This window comes from Pleurodeles waltl, chromosome 4_1, assembly GCF_031143425.1.
Source record: "Pleurodeles waltl isolate 20211129_DDA chromosome 4_1, aPleWal1.hap1.20221129, whole genome shotgun sequence".
Classification (NCBI taxonomy): Eukaryota; Metazoa; Chordata; class Amphibia; order Caudata; family Salamandridae; genus Pleurodeles; species Pleurodeles waltl.
In genome coordinates, this window is record NC_090442.1 from 6266694 (window position 1) to 6286213 (window position 19520).

Below are 19520 nucleotides of genomic sequence, written 5' to 3' on the forward strand. Positions count from 1 at the left end.
CCCTACAGAAACAGACAGCATCCGCAGAAGTACCCGAACAGGCACTTAGAAGATTTGTAAACCGGAGTCCACGCAGAGTTACAAAGGAGGGTCCCACGACGTCGGAGGCCAACTCAGAGGGTTGAGCACTGCAAGACGTAGTACTGGGGACCCAGGCTGGGATGTGCACGAAAGAAATCCTGGAAGAGTGCACAGGAGCCGGAGCAGCTGCAAATCACGCAGTACACAGGTTTGCAGTCTAGTGTGGGGAGGCAAGGACTTACCTCCACCAAACTTGGACTGAGGGATCACTGGACAGTGGGAGTCACTTGGATAGAGTTCCTGTGTTCCAGGGACCACGCTCGTCAGGATGAGAGGGGACCTAGAGGACCGGTGATGCAGTCTTTTGGTGCCTGCGTTAGCAGTGGGAAGATTCCGTCGACCCACAGGAGATTTCTTCTTGGCTTCTGGTGCAGGGGGAAGGCAGGTGACGCCCAGAGCATGCACAACCAGGAAACAGTCGAGAAAGCCGGCAGGATGAGATGCTACAATGTTGCTGGTAGTCGTCTTGGTACTTTGTTTTGGTTTTGCAGGCATCCTGGAGCGGTCAGCGGTCGATCCTTCGTAGAAGTCGAAGAGGGAGATGCACAGAAACTCTGGTGAGCTCTTGCCTTCGTTATCTGAAGAATTCCCCAGATGAGAGACCCTAAATAGCCAGAAAAGGAGGTTTGGCTACCAAGAAAGTAGGATTGGCTACCAAGAGAGGTAAGAGCCTATCAGATGGGGACTCTGACGTCACCTTCTGGCCACTCAGAGCAGTCCAGTGTGCCCCCAACACCTCTGTTTCCAAGATGGCAGAGGTCTGGGACACACTGGAGGAGCTTTGGGCACCTCCCCTGGGAGGTAATGGTCAGGTGAGTGGTCACTCCCCTTTCCTTTGTCCAGTTTCATGCCAGAGCAGGGCTGGGGGATCCCTGAACCGGTGTAGACTGGCTTATGCAGAGATGGGCACCATCTGTGCCCATCAAAGCATTTCCAGAGGCTGGGGAAGGCTACTCCTCCCAGCCCTTCACACCTATTTCCAAAGGGAGAGGGTGTAACACCCTCTCTCAGAGGAAATCCTTTGTTCTGCCTTCCTGGGCCAGGGCTGCCTGGAGCCCAGGAGGGCAGAATCCTGTCTGAGGGTTTGGCAGCAGCAGCAGCTGCCGTGGAAACCCCAGAAAGGCAGTTTGGCAGTACCCGGGTTCTGTGCTAGAGACCCGGGAATCATGGAATTGTCCCCCCAATACCAGAATGGTACTGGGGGGACAATTCCATAATCTTAGACATGTTACATGGCCATGTTCGGAGTTACCATTGTGACGCTGTACATAGGTAGTGACCTATGTACAGTGCACGTGTGTAATGGTGTCCCCGCACTCACAAAGTCCTGGGAATTTGCCCTGAACGATGTGGGTGCACCTTGGCTAGTACATCAGTTTGAACAATGAATTTCTTGGAGTAACATGGGCTTTTTAGGACAGGTGCAGTGCACATGGCCTGTTTGAGCTCATCAAAAGCTTTCTGACAGCTAGCTGTCCACAATACCTTTTTAGGCATCTTCTTGCTAGTGAGATCATTAAGTGGGGCTGCAATGGAGCCATAGTTTTTAATGAATCTCCGGTAATACCCAGTGAGGCTTAGGAAGGCTCTCACCTGGGTCTGTGTTGTAGGGGGAACCCAATCCATGATTGTCTGGATTTCCCCCTGAAGTGGTGCATTCTGTTCTCCACCTACCAGGTGTCCCAGATAAACCACTTTCCCCTGCCCTATCTGGCACTTTGAAGCCTTGATAGTGAGGCCTGCCTTTTGCAGGCCCTCCAAAACTTTCCATAGGTGGACCAGGTGATCATCCCAGGTGAAGCTAAAGACAGCTATATCGTCCAGATATGCTGCACTAAAAGCCTCCAACCCTTGCAGGACTGTATTCACCAACCTATGAAAAGTGGCAGGTGCATTTTTCAAACCAAAGGGCATTACTGTGAAATGGTAGTGCCCTCCAATAGTCGAAAATGCAGTTTTTGCTTTAGCATCCTCTGATAATTTGATCTGCCAATACCCTGCAGTCAAATCAAAGGTGCTTAGATACTTGGCAGATGCCAGTATATCTATGAACTCATCTGCCCTGGGTATAGGGTGAGCATCAGTTTTTGTTACCTGGTTGAGACCTCTGTAATCTACACAAAACCTCATCTCCCTTTTTCCATATTTTGAGTGAGCCTTTGGTACAAGCACCACAGGAGAGGCCCATGGGCTTTCAGAATGTTCAACCACTCCTAAGTCAAGCATTTTCTGAACTTCTTGCTTTATGCAGTCCCTGGCATGGTCAGGCTGCCTATAGATTTTACTCTTGACAGGCATGCTGTCTCCAGTATCAATTGTGTGTTCACACCAAGATGTGGTGCCTGGCACAGTTGAAAAGAGTTCAGAAAACTGACCTAGGAGATTTATGCAGTTGTCTTCTGCTCAGCAGTAAGACAGTCTGCCAAAACTACACCTTCTACCAGAGCAATCTCTTCTGTGGAAGAGAAGAGATCAGGGAGAGGGTCACTCTCTTCTTCCTGTCCCTCATCTGTTGCCATGAGCAGGGTGAGATCAGCCCCGTCATAGTAGGGTTTTAGGCGGTTGACATGGAGCACCCTAAGGGGACTCCTGGCAGTGCCTAGGTCAACCAAGTAGGTGACCTCGCCCTTCTTTTCAACAATGAGATGGGGTCCACCCCATTTGTCTTGGAGTGCTCTTGGGGCCACAGGCTCCAATACCCACACCTTCTGTCCTGGTTGGTACTGAATCAGAACAGCCTTCTGGTCATGCCATTGCTTTTGGAGCTCTTGGCTGGCCTGAAGGTTTTTACTGGCCTTTTTCATGTACTCCACCATTCTGGATCTTAGGCCAAGTACATAGTCCACTATATCTTGCTTAGGAGCTTTTAAAGATTGTTCCCAACCCTCCTTTACAAGTGTTAGTGGACCTCTTACAGGGTGCCCAAAGAGGAGTTCAAAGGGGCTGAAGCCCACTCCTTTCTGGGATACCTCCCTGTAAGCAAAAAGGAGGCAAGGTAACAGGACATCCCATCTCCTGAGTTTTTCAGGGAGTCCCATTATCATTCCTTTGAGAGTTGTATTAAGCTTCTCTACCAGTCCATTTGTTTGTGGATGATAAGGTGTGGTGAATTTGTAGGTTACACCACATTTCTTTCACATAACCTTCAAGTATGCAGACATAAAGTTGCTACCCCTGTCTGATACAACCTCTTTTGGAAAACCCACCCTGGAAAAGATTCCCAGGAGGGCTTTTGCCACTGCAGGTGCTGTAGTGGTCCTTAGAGGAATAGCTTCAGGATATCTTGTGGCATGGTCCACTACCACTAGGATAAACCTATTGCCTGAAGCAGTAGGAGGGTCAAGGGGGCCAACTATGTCAACCCCTACCCTTTCAAAGGGAACCCCAACCACAGGTAGTGGAATAAGGGGAGCCTTTGGAGAGCCACCAGTCTTGCCACTGGCTTGGCAGGTCACGCAAGACTTACAAAAATCTTTTGTGTCCTCTGACATCCTAGGCCAGTGAAACAGGGGGACACGCCTTTCCCATGTTTTAATTTGGCCCAAATCCCCAGCCAAGGGAATGTCATGTGCCAGAGTTAGGAGGAACTCTCTGTACTGCAGGGGAATGACCAATCTCCTGGCTGCTCTAGGTTTTGGGTCCCTTGCCTCTGTGTACAAGAGGTTGTCCTCCCAGTAAACTCTATGTGAGTCACTGACATCCCCATTTTGCTTCTTGACAGCTTGCTGTCCGAGACCCTCTAATGTGGGACAGGATTGCTGTGCCACACTCAGCTCTTCCCTGGCAGGCCCCCCTCCACCCAAAAGCTCAGCAGTGTCTGCTGCCAGCTCCTCTGGTGAAGGTTCTGCACAGGGAGGAAACTCTTCTTCCTCAGAAGTTGAATCATCTGTAGAGGGAGGGACAATGTGTAGGGATTTACCCTTGCTACCCCTAGCTTTAGGGAGCACTTGGTCCATTGTTCCAGGATCCAAGTCACCCTGTCCCTTTTGCTTTTCGTGGTGAGCCCTTGTCAAAGCAAAAATATGCCCAGGAAGGCCCAGCATTGCTGCATGATCCTCCAACTCCACTTCTGCCCAAGCTGATGTCTCTAAATCATTTCCTAGTAGACACTCTACAGGTAAACCTGAGGCAACCACAACTTTCTTTGGACCAGTAACCCCCCCCCCCCCAGTTGAGATTCACAACAGCCATCTGGTGGCTAAGAGTGTTGTTATGAGCATCTGTCACTTGGTACTGGTGACCAACTAGGTGTTGTTCAGGGTGTACCAGTTTCTCTATTACCATGGTAGCACTGGCACCTGTGTCCCTGTAGGCCTGAACCTCAACACCATTGATTAGGGGAAGTTGCTTGTACTTATCCATATTAAGGGGACAAGCAACCAAGGTGGCCAAATCAATGGCACCTTCAGAGACTAACACAGCCTCTGTGGTCTCCCTAACAAGACCAACCCCAACTAAATTACCAAAAGTGAGCCCAGCTACTCCCTTGGATTGGCTATTAGTAGGTTTGCTCCAACCACCACTGCTTTTACTAGGGGCACTAGAGGTTGCAGTAGGGGTTGTGGTAGTGGGAGGTTTGTGTTTTTCTTTGGACAACTGGCATCAGTTGTCCAATGGCCTTTTACTTTACATAAATAGCACCATGGTTTCTTTACTTGATTAGAAGAGGATTTGGACCCAACACCCCCACCAGAGTGTTTTTGTGGGCCTGATGAAGACTCATTTTTAGATTAGTCCCCAACCTTGTCAGAAGACTTACCATCCTTCTTCTTGCCATCCTTGTCACCCCCTGTATGAACTTTTCTTTTCACTCTTGTTCTGACCCATTTGTCTGCCTTCTTTCACAATTCTTGGGGAGAGGTCTGATCTGAGTCCACTAGATATTGGTGTAACAAGTCAGACACACAGTTATTCAGAATATGCTCTCTCAGAATAAGATTATACAGGCTTTCATAGTCAGAAACTTTACTGCCATGTAACCACCCCTCCAAGGCCTTCACTGAACAGTCAACAAAGTATATCCAGTCTTGTGAGGACTCTTTTCTGGTGTCTCTGAACTTAATCCTGTATTGTTCAGTGGTTAAGCCAAATCCATCCAAGAGTGCATCCTTCAAAACTGCAAAATTATTGGCATCACTTTCTCTAACAGTAAGGAGCCTATCCCTACCCTTTCTATTGAAAGATAGCCATAGAATAGCAGCCCACTGCCTTTGAGGGACCCCCTATACCATACAGGCCCTCTTAAGTGCAGCAAACCACTTGTTAATGTCATCCCCCTCCTTGTAAGGGGGAACTATCTTGTGCAGATTCCTGGAATCATGCTCTCTAACAGGATTACTATCAGGAATACTGCTGCTGCCACCAGGGGGTCCTAACCCCAACCTCTGTCTCTCCTTCTCCAGGTCTAGGGATTCCCTGTCTAAAGCCAGCTGTTGCTGTTTAAGCTTCAGTCTGGTCTCTTCCAGTCTCAACATTTTGAGTTCCCTTTCTAACATGTTGTCTTCAGGGTGGGTGGGTTGGGAATGCTTGGACACTGAGGATATGTTGGAATTAACAGAGGGAGACCTGTCCCTAACAGTTTGCACTCTAACAACCTGGCGTTCAGGAACAAAAGCATTTCTACTATGATGAGGGCTTCTATTACTACCAGCATTGCTAGGAGCTCTGCTAAGGGGCAGATTTGGAAGAGGACCATGCACACCTCCCTCAAGGGGTTCCCCTGAGTCAGAGTGTGAGCTATCTACTAACTTCTCAGTTGAAGTGCCAGTTAGGGACTTATCATTCTCAATGAGCATGTTAAACAGAAATTCTCTAGAAGGGTTCTTTCCTACCGCTAAACCTCTATCAATGCAGAGACTCCTTAGGCTCTTAAAGTTAAGATTGTCATATGTTATATTGACCATTTTAAGAGAAGTTCCTACATCAGAGATGATAGAAGAAGGTTTAGAGACAGCGAGAAGAGAGAAAAAGTTTCAGGACTTTTTTAAAGAACAAGAAAAAAAACATTTTCAAACTTTTTGAAACTTTTAGAAAGTTTAGGAGTACTTTTCAGCACTTAGCAGAAAGTGTAAGAGAAGAAAGGCAAAACCTTTTGGTTAGGTGTACATACACAACTTGTTTTGTATATTTTTCTCTTATGAAAAGTACAAAATGACAAAGTGGTAAGTAGTTACAAGTACTTATCCCACTGCTGCACAACCAGTGTAGAAAGCTCGCCTGGCTTGTAGTGGGTACCAGAGGTACTTACACCTTGTGCCAGGTCCAGTTATCCCTTATTAGTGTAGAAGAGGTGTTTCTAGCAGCTTAGGCTGATAGAAGGTAGCTATAGCAGAGCAGCCTAGGCTGAACTAGGAGACATACAAAGCTCCTACTATACCACTTGTGTCATATGCACAATATCATAAGAAAACTCAATACACAGATATACTAAAAAATAAAGGTACTTTATTTTTATGACAATGGGGGTTATTCCAACTTTGGAGGAGGTGTTAATCCGTCCTAAAAGTGACGGTTAAGTGACGGATATACCACCAGCCGTATTACGAGTCCATTATATCCTATGGAACTCGTAATACGGCTGGTGGTATATCCGTCACTTTTAGGACGGATTAACACCTCCTCCAAAGTTGGAATAACCCCCAATATCCCAAAAGTATCTCAGTGAGTACCCTCAGTATGAGGATGACAAATATACACAAGATATATGTACAAAATACCAAAAGTATGCAGTAATAGCAAACGGAAGTAATGCAAGCAGTATAAAGTTACAATAGATTGCAATAGGAGCACATAGGTATAGGGGCAACACAAACCATATACTCCAAAAGTGGAATGCGAACTACGAATGGACCCCAAACCTATGTGACCTTGTAGAGGGTCACTGGGACTGTAAGAAAAAACTGAGGGTTAGAAAAATAGCCCACCCCAAGACCCTGTAAGGTAGGTGTAAAGTGAACCTACAACCCCCAGAGAGCACAGAAATCGTGATAGGGGGATTCTGCAAGGAAAACCAACACCAGCAATGCAACAACAGTGGATTTCCGGACCTGAGTACCTGTAAGACAAGGGGACCAAGTCCAAGAGTCGCGACTGTGTCGAAAGTGGGCAGGAGCCCAGGAAATGCCAGCTGAGGGTACAAGGAAGCTGCCACTGGATGGAAGAAGCTTGGGCCCATATTTATACTTTTTGACGCTAAACTGCGCTAACGCAGTTTAGCGTCAAAAAGTTTTGCGCCGGCTAACGCCATTCTGAAGCGCCATGCGGGCGCCGTATTTATTGAATGGCGTTAGCCGGCGCAAGCAGACCGGCGCTGCCTGGTGTGCGCGAGAAAAACCACGTACACCAGGCAGCGCCGGCGTAGGGGGAAAATGGCGCATGGGCGTCTTAAAATGGGGCAAGTCAGGTTACGTCGAAAAAATCATCGTAACCCGACTTGCGCCATTTATTTTCGACGCCCATCCCCCATCAACATGACTCCTATCATTGTAAAGATAGGAGTCATGCCCCCTTGCCCAATGGCCATGCCCAGGGGACTTCTGTCCCCTGGGCATGGTCATTGGGCATAGTGGCATGTAGGGGGGCACAAATCAGGCCCCCCTATGCCACAAAAAAAATTATTAAAAAAAAAAAAAAAATACTTACCTGAACTTACCTGAATGTCCCTGGGGTGGGTCCCTCCAGCCTTGGGTGTCCTCCTGGGGTGGGCAAGGGTGGCAGGGGGGGTCCCTGGGGGCAGGGGAGGGCACTCTGGGCTCATTTTGAGCCCACTTGTCCCTTAACGCCATGCCTGACCCAGGCGTTAAAAAGCGGCGCAAATGCGCCGTTTTTAGCCACGCCCACTCCCGGGCGTCTCTTTTGCCCGGGAGTATAAATACCACGTAAAGGCCTGGGAGTCATTTTTTAGACGGGAACGCCTCCCTTGCATATCATTAACGCAAGGAAGGGGTTCACGCTAAAAAATGACGCACATTCCGGGAACTTTGGCGCTATACGCCTCTAACGCCATAGTATAAATATGGCGTTAGTTGGCGTTAGTTTAGCGTCGAATTTGCGTCGAAAAAAACGACGCAAATTTGGCGCAAACGGAGTATAAATACGGCCCTTGGTGTTTTGCAAGAACGAAGAGGACTAGGAACTTCCCCTTTGGAGGATGGATGTCCCACATCGTGAAGAAGCTTGCAGAGGTGTTCCCATGCAGAAAGACTGCAAACAAGCCTTGCTAGCTGCAAGGGTCGCGGTTAGGCTTTTTGGATGCTGCTGTGGCCCAGGAGGGACCAGGATGTCGCCACTTGGATGAGGAGACAGAGGGGGCGCCCAGCAAGTCAAGGAGCCCTCACAGAAGCAGGCAGCACCCGCAGAAGTACCGGATCAGGCACTTAGAAGAGGAGTGAACCGGAGTCTACCCGAAGTCAGAAAAGGAAGTCCCACGACGCCGGAGCACAACTCAGAAGGTTGTGCACTGCAGGTTAGAGTGTCGGGGACCCAGGCTTGGCTGTGCACAAAGGAAATCCTGGAAGAGTGCACAGGATCCGGAGCAGCTGCAAATCACGCGGTACCCAGCAATGCAGTCTAGCGTGGGGAGGCAAGGACTTACCTCCACCAAAATTGGACTGAAGAGTCACTGGACTGTGGGAGTCACTTGGACAGAGTTGCTGAGTTCCAGGGACCACGCTCGTAGTGCTGAGAGGGGACCCAGAGGACCAGTGATGCAGTCTTTTGTTGTCTGCGGTTGCAGGGGGAAGATTCCGTCGACCCACAGGAGATTTCTTCAGAGCTCCTGGTGCAAGAAGGAGGCAGGCTACCCCCAGAGCATGCACCACCAGGAAACAGGCGAGAAAGCCGGCAGGATAAAGCGATACAAGGTTGCAGTAGTCGTCTTTGCTACTTTGTTGCGGTTTTGCAGGCGTCCTGAGCAGTCAGCGGTCGATCCTTTGGCAGAAGGTGAAGAGGGAAATGCAGAGGAACTCTGGTGAGCTCTTGCATTCGGTATCTGAAGAATTCCCCAAAGCAGAGACCCTAAATAGCCAGAAAAGGAGGTTTGGCTACCTAGGAAGGAGGATAGGCTAGTAAGAAAGGTAAGAGCCTATCAGAAGGAGTCTCTGACGTCACCTGCTGGCACTGGCCACTCAGAGAAGTCCAGTGTGCCAACAACACCTCTGTTTTCAAGATGGCAGAGGTCTGGGACACACTGGAGGAGCTCTGGGCACCTCCCCTGGGAGGTGTAGGTCAGGGGAGTGGTCACTCCCCTTTCCTTTGTCCAGTTTCGCGCCAGAGCAGGGCTGGGTGATCCCTAAGCCGGTGTAGACTGGCTTATGCAGAGATGGGCAGCATCTGTGCCCATCAAAGCATTTCCAGAGGCTGGGGGAGGCTACTCCTCCCCAGCCATCACACCTATTTCCAAAGGGAGAGGGTGTCATACCCTCTCTCAGAGGAAATCCTTTATTCTGCCTTCCTGGGCCAGGGCTGCCTGGACCCCAAGAGGGCAGAAACCTGTCTGAAGGCTTGGCAGCAGCAGCAGCTACAGTGAAACCCCGGAAAGGCAGTTTGGCAGTACCCGGGTTCTTTGCTAGAGACCCGGGGGACCATGGAATCGTCTCCCCAATGCCAGAAGGGCATTGGGGTGACAATTCCATGATCTTAGACATGTTACATGGCCATGTTCGGAGTTACCATTGTGACGCTGTACATAGGTAGTGACCTATGTACAGTGCACGCGTGAAATGGTGTCCCTGCACTTACAAAGTCCGGGGAATTTGCCCTGAACGATGTGGGGGCACCTTGGCTAGCGCCAGGGTGCCCTCACACTAAGTAACTTTGCACCCAACCTTCACCAGGTGAAGGTTAGACATATAGGTGACTTGTAAGTTACTTAAGTGCAGTGGTAAATGGCTGTGAAATAACGTGGACGTTATTTCACTAAGGCTGCACTGGCAGGCCTGTGTAAGAATTGTCAGAGCTCCCTATGGGTGGCAAAAGAAATGCTGCAGCCCATAGGGATCTCCTGGAACCCCAATACCCTGGGTACCTCAGTACCATATACTAGGGAATTATATGGGTGTACCAGTATGCCAATGTAAATTGGTGAAATTGGTCACTAGCCTGTTAGTGACAAATCTGGAAAGCAGAGAGAGCATAACCACTGAGGTTCTGGTTAGCAGAGCCTCAGTGAGACAGTTAGTCATCACACAGGGAACACATACAGGGCACATACTTATGAGCACTGGGGCCCTGGCTGGCAGGGTCCCAGTGACACATAGACTAAAACAACATATATACAGTGAAATATGGGGGTCACATGCCAGGCAAGATGGTACTTTCCTACACCATCATTGTAATGGTCTCCATCCTGCCCCACCAAGATATGTGTTTCGGGGATCATGTTGCTAGTAGTTCCTTCATTTTGGCTAGGGTTTTATATTAATTGGATGTGACTGATTCTTCGAGATTATTGGAAAACCAAATACCAAGGTACTTAATGGAGGATTTCCATTGGAAATTAGAAGAACCAATTACCGACGGATGACAGTGGATATTAAGAGGAAGGATCTCTGTTTTGTCTTTGTTCAGGGAGTATCCGGAGTATTGGGTAAATTGATTGACAATAGAGAGGATTTCCAATAAAGCCGATTCCGGGGATTTTGTAAAAATCAAAATGGGTGCAGCGCCACTTTCCTTACATCTGCCTCTAAGTCTTTACTGGCCCGCTTAGATCATAAATAAACCATAAGTAGCGATGGTGGCTCAGCGCTGTCAGGGCGCGATAGTTAGATGCGATATGCAGTGAGTAGACACAGTAGAGGATGTCAGAACTTCGTTATGTGAGCATACACCTCGAGGCCAAATCAACGGAACTGGGTCATGCTCTGTCCTTTTTATATGTTCTAGGCATTCATTGTAAATAGGTCTTAGATACACAAATCCTGCAGGTTGTTTATTACATGTTTTTTTTTTTTAAACTTACAGTCCGATCCTTCACTTGCTGGGGGGAAGGTTGGGAGCACCTTCCTCATGTATCCAGATGCTCTGGGCAGGTCAGGAGTGTGGGGCAGGCTGTGTGCTTGAAGCCCTCCCGTCTTGTTTCTATCCAAGGCTTGCGAGCGCAATTTCTCTGTCGATGGGGTCCAGGGACTCCCATTTCAGCAAAATTCTGGGGAGGTTAGGTGGGTTGAGTGATGCGGTTGTGTTAAACCCTCCCTAATCTGCTGTTTGCATGCGCGGTCTCCGTGTCGGAGGGATACACGGTAGCTAAGGTCCCAAACATATACTGTGCTTCGGTCTTTTTCTTATGGCTCAGAATGAACGCATTGGGCACCGGGACCGGAGAATGCGCGCTGGGCTCCGGGTAGGTCGGGCGTACTGAGCGGGTCGGGCCAAGTGATCAGAGCAGTTTCGGCGCATGCGCCTCCATCTTGGGTTCCAAGGAGGCACGCTGCAGGCAGATTAGCCCGACATATCAGCATTGTGGTAAGTCTTCATGGCGATCATTCAATGTAGGGCAGTCGCGGAATGCCTTCAAATATTTTTGAGGTTAATAGAGACGTTTGGGGCCAAGTTTGCAGTCATGTTGTGCAGCAGGCTCAGAGCAGCTCACAGGAAAGCCGCTATATTGCCCATATGCTGACCACACCGTCCCCAATAGCTATCAATTATATTAAAGACACAGAGGTGAGTATTATGTATTACTTCCCTTGGTTTGTCTATTGAGCAGCCAAGTTAAATGTAGTAACAAAAAGGCTGCCATTCCTACAACCCACTGGAATTCCTCACTGCAGCAGTCTGAACTGGGTGCACCGTCATGTCTCACTACCTGTGCACTTCTTCTGTTGGTTCCTCACAAGCACCTACCTGTGCACCTCCTCTGTCGGTACAGCCGGGCGAGCTTCTAAAAATGAAGCTTGTGATACCTGTACTTCCAGCCGTGGCCGTTGACTATCAGACTGTTACCTGTTGTCTTCTCTGTGCAAGCATTGAGTTGATCCCCGCGTTTTGACTAACAGTGAGCCTGCAGAGTGAATGTGCAGACTTAGGGGTGTGAGGTACAGGTGATGGAAAGGAAATCAGGTGAATATGGATATAAGAAATGCCCAAAGGCAGAAATGCTGCATTCACCTGTTAACAACGGACACCTCCTCCCGCTCTGCCAAAGGCTCTTTCAGCCACAGAGAAGCCTCCTCGGCACTAAACGGACAACACTAAGGGCCTAATTTAGGTATTAGAGGAGGGGTTAATCCGTCACAATGGTAATGGATATTCAGTCCGCTGAAATCGAAATCCCATTATTTCCTACGGGATTTAGATTTCGGCAGACAGGATGTCCATCACCATTGTGACAGAGTAACCCATCTGCCAATATCTAAGACAGGCCCATAGTCAAATACCCTTAAAAGGAAGAAAAAGCAACAGTTGTTTAATATGAACACATCTGTTGGCTACGTGACATGTCAGGTCAATTACTGATTGTGATGGCTTCAATCTATTAAGAGCTAAATGGCTGATAATGCCGTTGTTTGTGCCCCTTGTCTATGTGCATGATGTAAAGGTACGTATTCCAGTGAACCCATCCTTCTGGAAGGAGCTGCAGCTTAAAGCAAAATAAAATCCAAAATGTATCTGCTTTAGGAAGAACTAAAGAATCTCTCTGTGTAAAGTGTCCGGGCCAGAGCGAGGCCGTGGAAGCTGCACTAGTTTCAGGGAGATGAACCAATATTATGGAGATAGAAAATCCACCTCAACTCACGACCCCCAGGGGTTCCTTTGCTATATACTTCCAGAAGAATTACCTTTATCATATACTTCCTGAAGAGTTAACTTGGTTATATACTTCCTTAAGAGTTTCCTTTGTTATATACTTTCTGTAGAGTTTGCTTTGTTATATACTTCCTGAAGAGCCCTTTATTATGTACTTCCTGAAGAGTTTCCTTTCTTATATACTTCCTAGGAGTTTGCTTTATTATGTACTTCTTGAAAAATTACCTTTCTTCTACACTTCTTCAAACTAAAGTAACAGCATCATGTCCCCATCCATCTCTCTTTCCACAAACTGTTCTTGTTTAGATTAAATCTTGTCCATGTGCACCTTCCTAAAGCTGTACCTGTAGCATGTGGGTGCTCCCTGAGCGCCCCTCCTTTGCCAAGTTACTCTGTGAACACTGGTAAATGTCCGCTTCTTCTGAAGTGAAGAAGATGCAATGTTCTCAACAGAACTTTTAGCTAAATATTTGTATATGATTAAATGCCCCTTGATAAGTTTCAACAATGATGAAATAATGACTTTTGCAACCAGATAAATATTTTGTATTCATGTTCCTTTACGTTTCCATTTAGTGATTTTCAATCTCTTTACATCCAACAGGAAACAAGCTCTGAATGCGCAAAATGATTATGAATAATGAAGATAATATTGTAAATCTGAAAAAACGGTCAGAAATGATGAGATCCAGTATTCAGGAAAACATCAGTGCAGTCGGCGACTGAGAAACCTGCACATAAACTGATCCTGGAAGAAGCAGACAAGAGCAGTTCAGTGAATGTACGAGTCTGAGCTGTGCACCTCCACGCCACAAGACGAAGAAATGACCTCTAGAAAATGAAGGCAACAAAACTGACAAACCTTCCAATGGAGTGAAGCTAGACAACTGAAGGGCGAAGGAAAGAAGAGTTCTGCCGTCTAAAATACAGAGCACGGTCCCAATTTGCACTGACAAGAAGGGGGGTGAATCTTTACCCGCAAGCGTCCAAAACCATTATCCAATCTAAATACAAAATCACTAAAAAAGAAGCCTTGCACATATTATGAGCGTGGCCATGTCGGCCCATCAGGAAACACAGTCGTGGAATGTAGATAAATATATACCAGACCCTGAGACACTAACCAAGAAAGACAAATCATACAACTGCAGCGAGAGCTTTTGTTTGTCATCAGAACTAAAGCACCCTCAGCAAACGCACACATGTGAAAAAAAATACAATGAATGCGTTAATATCGTCAGTCATTCAGCACTCTTAAAAGGTCATCAACTAACACACATGGGAGGAAAACCATACCATTGCAATGAATGTGAAAGAAGCTTTAGTGGTTCTTCAAATCACTTGGCTCATCAGCGAACACACTCAGGGGAAAAGCCATTCAAGTGCAGTGAATGTGTGAAGAGCTTTAGTCGGTTACTAGACCTACAAAGATATCAGCGAACACACACAGGGGAAAAAACATTTAGATGCAGTGAAAGTGTGAAGAGCTTTAGTCGATTAACACTCCTAAGAGAGCATCAGCGAATACATACAGGGGAAAAGCCATTCAGGTGCAGTGAATGTGTGAAGAGCTTTAGTCGATTATCAAACTTACAGAGCCATCAGCGAACGCACACAGGGGATAAACCATTCAAGTGCAGTGAATGTGTGAATAGCTTTAGTCTGTTATCAATTCTACAAGTACATCAGTGAACGCACACAGGTGAAAAACCATACCATTGCAGCGAATGTGGAAGTAGTTTGAGTGAATCTTCAACATTAAGGGGACATCAGCGAATACACACAGGGGAAAGGCCATTCAAGTGCACTGAATGTGTGAAGAGCTTTATTCGATTAACAGCTCTCCAAAGACATCAGCGAACACACACAGGGCAAAAACCGTACCATTGCAGTGAATGTGGAAGTAGCTTTAGTTACTCTTCGACATTAAGGAATCATCAGCGAACACACACAGGGGAAAAACCATACCGTTGCAGCGAATGTAGAAGAAGTTTTAGTGAATCTTCGACATTAAGGGTCCATCAGCGGATACACACAGGAGAAAAGCCATTCAAGTGCAATGACTGTGGAAAGAGCTTACGTACTTTATCACACTTAAAAAGGCATCAACGATCACACACTGGGGAGAAACCATTCAATTGCACTGTGTGTGTGAAGAGCTTTAGTCACTCAGCACTCCTAAAAAAGGCATCAACATACACACTTGGGGAAATCCATTCAGATGCAGTGAATGTGTGAAGAGTTTAAGTCAATTATCAAACCTGCAAACACATCAGTGAACACACACTGGAAAAGACCATTCAAGTGCAGGAACTGTATAAAGAGTTACAGTCGCTTAGCACACCTCCAAAGACATTATCGAACAGACACGGGAAAAATCAAACAACTCTTAAGTTTCTGAAGTCTTGACAGTTAAGTAAAGATTGAGGGGGTCATTCTGACCCTGTTGCGAATGACGAAATCAACGCCAACAGGCTGGCGGTGCTTCCAAGCCCATTCTGACCGCAGCGGTAAAGCCGCGGTCAGAAAACCGGGGCCGGCGGTTTCCCGCCGTTTTTCCCCCGGCTGGGCGAATCCGCCAGGGCAGCGCTGCAAGCAGCGCTGCCATGGGGATTCTGACCCCCTTCCCGCCAGCCTGTTTCTGGCGGTTTTCACCGCCAGGAAGAGGCTGGCGGGAACGGGTGTCCTGGGGCCCCTGGGGGCCCCTGCACTGCCCATGCCACTGGTATGGGCAGTGCATGGGCCCCCTAACAGGGCCCCATGAAGCTTTTCACTGTCTGCTTAGCAGACAGTGAAAAGCGTGACGGGTGCAACTGCACCCGTCGCACGCCCACAACACCGCTGGCTCCATTCGGAGCCGGCTTCTGTGTTGCAGGCCACCTTGCCGCTGGGCCGGCGGGCGCTAACATGGTTAGCGTCCGCCGGCCCAGCGGGAAGGTTAGAATGGGGGCAGCGCTATTTTGGCCGCATAGCGGCCAAATGGCGGTTCCCGCCAAACGGGGGGCAACCGCCGCCCGCCTGAGTCGGAATGACCCCCTGAATCTTTAGCACTAAGGAATTCCAGCTCTTAGAAGCTAGAATCCAGAACTATCAACTCCCTGCTATACATTTCTGGAGCCTTGAACCTGGAAATTGAATCAGGATTGAGAAGAAAAGAAACACAAATGATATTCAGGTTTGAGTTTATAAGCAAAAAGGAACCCTCATTTGATAAACTCTGCGGATGAATGCAAAGACTTAAAAAGTATGTGCTGCCTCGCGAGTAAAGAATAAACATTTGTGATGCAGTTGATGCTTCCTCAGACCACAAATAAGATAGATTGCAGCTTTCTGAATCATCTGAAATGTGCTTTTGGAGCCGCCAAATACACAGTGTTCTTATAACTCAGTCTTGTATAGAGGTAGGAGTTGTCCAATAAAATATTCATGCGAGAGGAAAGAAAAATAAACATCTTCAGTAGCCAAAGGTGGTAGAAACGAATGCATCCACTGAATTATTTTTATCAAAGTGCCAAGTCCCTGCTGTTGATTTCCTGCAGGTGGGAGTGGTAGTTTGGGACGAGGACCCTTTCAGGACTTGGAAATGAAAGTGTACTTGCTGTTAAATACCAGACAGAGCACAGCACATCTATGCCGCCAAGTTTCTGCCCTCCTTGCATGTTTCGTATTGAAGGTTTTTTCAACCAATGAGAGTCAAGCATCTCAGCACTTGTGACTAAAGAGAGACCACTTCTGCTGGATACTTTTACCCGATGATTCCTCACTTATCGCATAATGCCCAGGTGCCTGTCGGGATCAGGAATCTTCAAAGGCTATTGCATTGCCAGTAGGGAGCCTGGCATTGCATTGGTGCCAAAGCTGGCATCCAATGACTTCACTGAAGCCATATAGTGTTCATGCCAGCACAAGGACATCAGTACCCTTTTTTCTACCCTTTTTGCGCAGATCCGGAGCTCAGTCTCTCAAAAAGTCTTACATTTTCTCACAGAAATGTTTCCAACAAGTGTAGTACCGCATGTCCTTCCAAGAGATCGGGGTTCAGGCCCTGCAGGGATCGGGAAGGACAGGTGTCCTTAACAAATCCCCAATTCACCTGCCCCCGTGCCTGGGTTCAAACCACGGCTCCTGGTCCTGTAACTCCGGCCAGAGCAAGCACCCAAAGGACATCAAGTACCATGAGGCAAGGCTCTTCATGGCTTGGCCCGGGGACAAGAAGCGCAGTTGACACCCCTTCCAACCACACTAAAGGTCAAAAAAAGAAAAGCTCAAGAGGCAGACCATAGCTCATATGTAGAAATCATGAATTCAGGTATACATTTTCAAACAATATATAACAGTATAGACATTCTTGCTTAGTAGAGTCCCCTGTCAATCTTATTAATGGTAATGAAATTTAGTAACAATAAGTTCTGAATATATCATACAAATAAATTTGACAACAAGAGTGTTTTGCTCTCTAGTTGGTGCACAGAACTGGGGCTTTTCCAAGGCCAAAAATTATTTAGTACACCGTCTGGTATTATAAGTGTTTCAAAAATAGAATTGGGTAGGAAATAACGATAATACTCTGGTAATAATTGAGAAAATGTAAGGTCCCTAGGGTTGGAAAGAACAGCAGCGTGTGGATTGGTCCCGATTCTTAATGCATTTCATTACCATCAACAAGATGACTGCTGTTAAAAGGAAAATGTAGCCCCTGGTCTTTGACCTTTACAGCAAAACCCAGTTCAAATATATGTAGCTTTGGAAGCTGGAGACTGTATGGTGTCACTCGACCAGCAGGATGCATACCTCCACATCCTGATCCTGCATTTGCACCCGAAGCATCTGCATTTTGTAGTGGGTTCTACACACCACTAGTTTGTTGTGCTCCCATCTGAGTTAACCACTCGAGTTTTCACAAAGATGATGGCAGTGGTTACAACCCATCTCTGAAGGTCAGGTACACCTATTTTCCATACCTGGATTACTGGCTAATCAAAGTTGGATCACCGGAGGCGGTATCTCCTAATCTACAGTCAAGAGTAGCCCAATTGTTCAACCTGTATTTCTCAACAAATGAGCCAAAATCCCATCCAACGCCCTCCAAACAACTCCACTCTATAGGGTCAGTACTGGGGACCACTCTTCTCCACACCTTTCCTCCACCTCAGAGGATGGCAGCCTTTCGGGGTAAATAGTTGCCTCTTTCCAACACAATGTGAAAGTCCCAGCTCTGAAGGTCCTTTGACTGCTAGGTCTAATGGGTTGCTGCATTCTCCTAGTCCTCCATGCACGTTGACATATGAGGGCACTGCGGTGGTGTCTCTGCGGGCAGAGGCTACAGTATGGGGGAAACCTATTGGACTCTATCATAACCTCAGTGCTGCAACATATGTGGTTTACTGGGGGAACGAGGTGAACTTGAGTTGCAAGATGGCCATTGCTCCCCGTTCAGTCGTGGCTTCAGTAGAAATGTATTTTTCTACTTCAGGGTGAGGAACTTGCCTAGAGGATCTGGTGATCAGAGTTGTTTGGTCCCTGGAAGGACAGGGTCGGTTGGAACTGCAGGCAATATAGCTGGCACCGAAGGCCTTCGTCTCTTCCATCCATGGGCAGTCTGTCCAGATCCTGGCAGACAACTCTGCAGCAATGTGCTATGTCAATAAGCTGGGAGGAATAGAGTCTCATTTCTTTTTCCTGGAAACATTGAGACTGGTCTTGGGCAAACCACCAAGGGATTTGGATCACCACCGGCCACCTAGCGGAGTGTCCCTGAATGTCAGAGCTAACAGTCTCATCTGGTGTTACTTTGTCAACCATAAGTGACATCTGCTTTGGACATTAGTCCAGGTCATCTTCCCCTGGTGGGGTACTCCTCAGATGACTTGTTCGCTGTTTCAGAAAATGCTCAATGCCAGCAGTTCTGTGTCCTCCTGTATTCTTTCCTGGGAGCCTGGGGGGAGACTTTGAATTCAGGTGGAACTTTCAACTGCACTACACATTTCCTTTGATTTCCTGGATTCTGTGGAAGTTACACCAAGACAGGTCCCAAGTCTTTCTCACCGCCCCAGATTGGCCAAGGGGAGTGTGGTATGAAGACCTTCAGCACTTCTCCACATGTCCACTTCTGAAGCTGCCATGCAGACTACACCTTCTCTCCCCGTCGGCGGGAATGGTGCCACATCCCAATTTCCAAGGCCTTCTTCTTCATGCCTGGAGATTGAGCTGGACATCTGAACTCCGTGTAACTGGCACCAGAGGTGGTAGACATCATCTTGTCAGCATGCCGACCCTCCACCAAGTCCATCAGAACAAGAGGTTAATTATTAATGGTAACAATCTTTCTGGGGTATGCTCTACCTGCAGATTCCTCATTGACCCGTCTACCTCCACATTTGTTGGACTTGTTAAAGGGTGAATTAATAAGATCCCAAATTCATTTTTTGGTACTGGATGACTCTGTCGATGTTACTCAGTCTACTGGCCTCGAAGCTGGGGAAATAAATGGATGAAAACGGCTGTCCTTGTGCACTAAATGGTTTTGATGACATCATCAGACTCCACTTCCGGACCTGATGCGAACCAACGCCCCCTACTGGCGATTTGAGAAGTTAGAAGTTTCCAGATCCAGACTGGCACCTCTACAGGTGAGGAATCTGCAGGCAGATAAGAGTATCCACCAGAAAGATCGTTACCACAGGTAAGTAACT

At 47.5% G+C, this 19520-nt stretch overlaps 1 pseudogene; it reads left to right on the forward strand.

The window, feature by feature from the left end:
• The window catches only part of LOC138288397 (zinc finger protein 721-like), a 246702-nt pseudogene that overhangs the window by 14496 nt on the left and 212686 nt on the right, over positions 1-19520 (forward strand).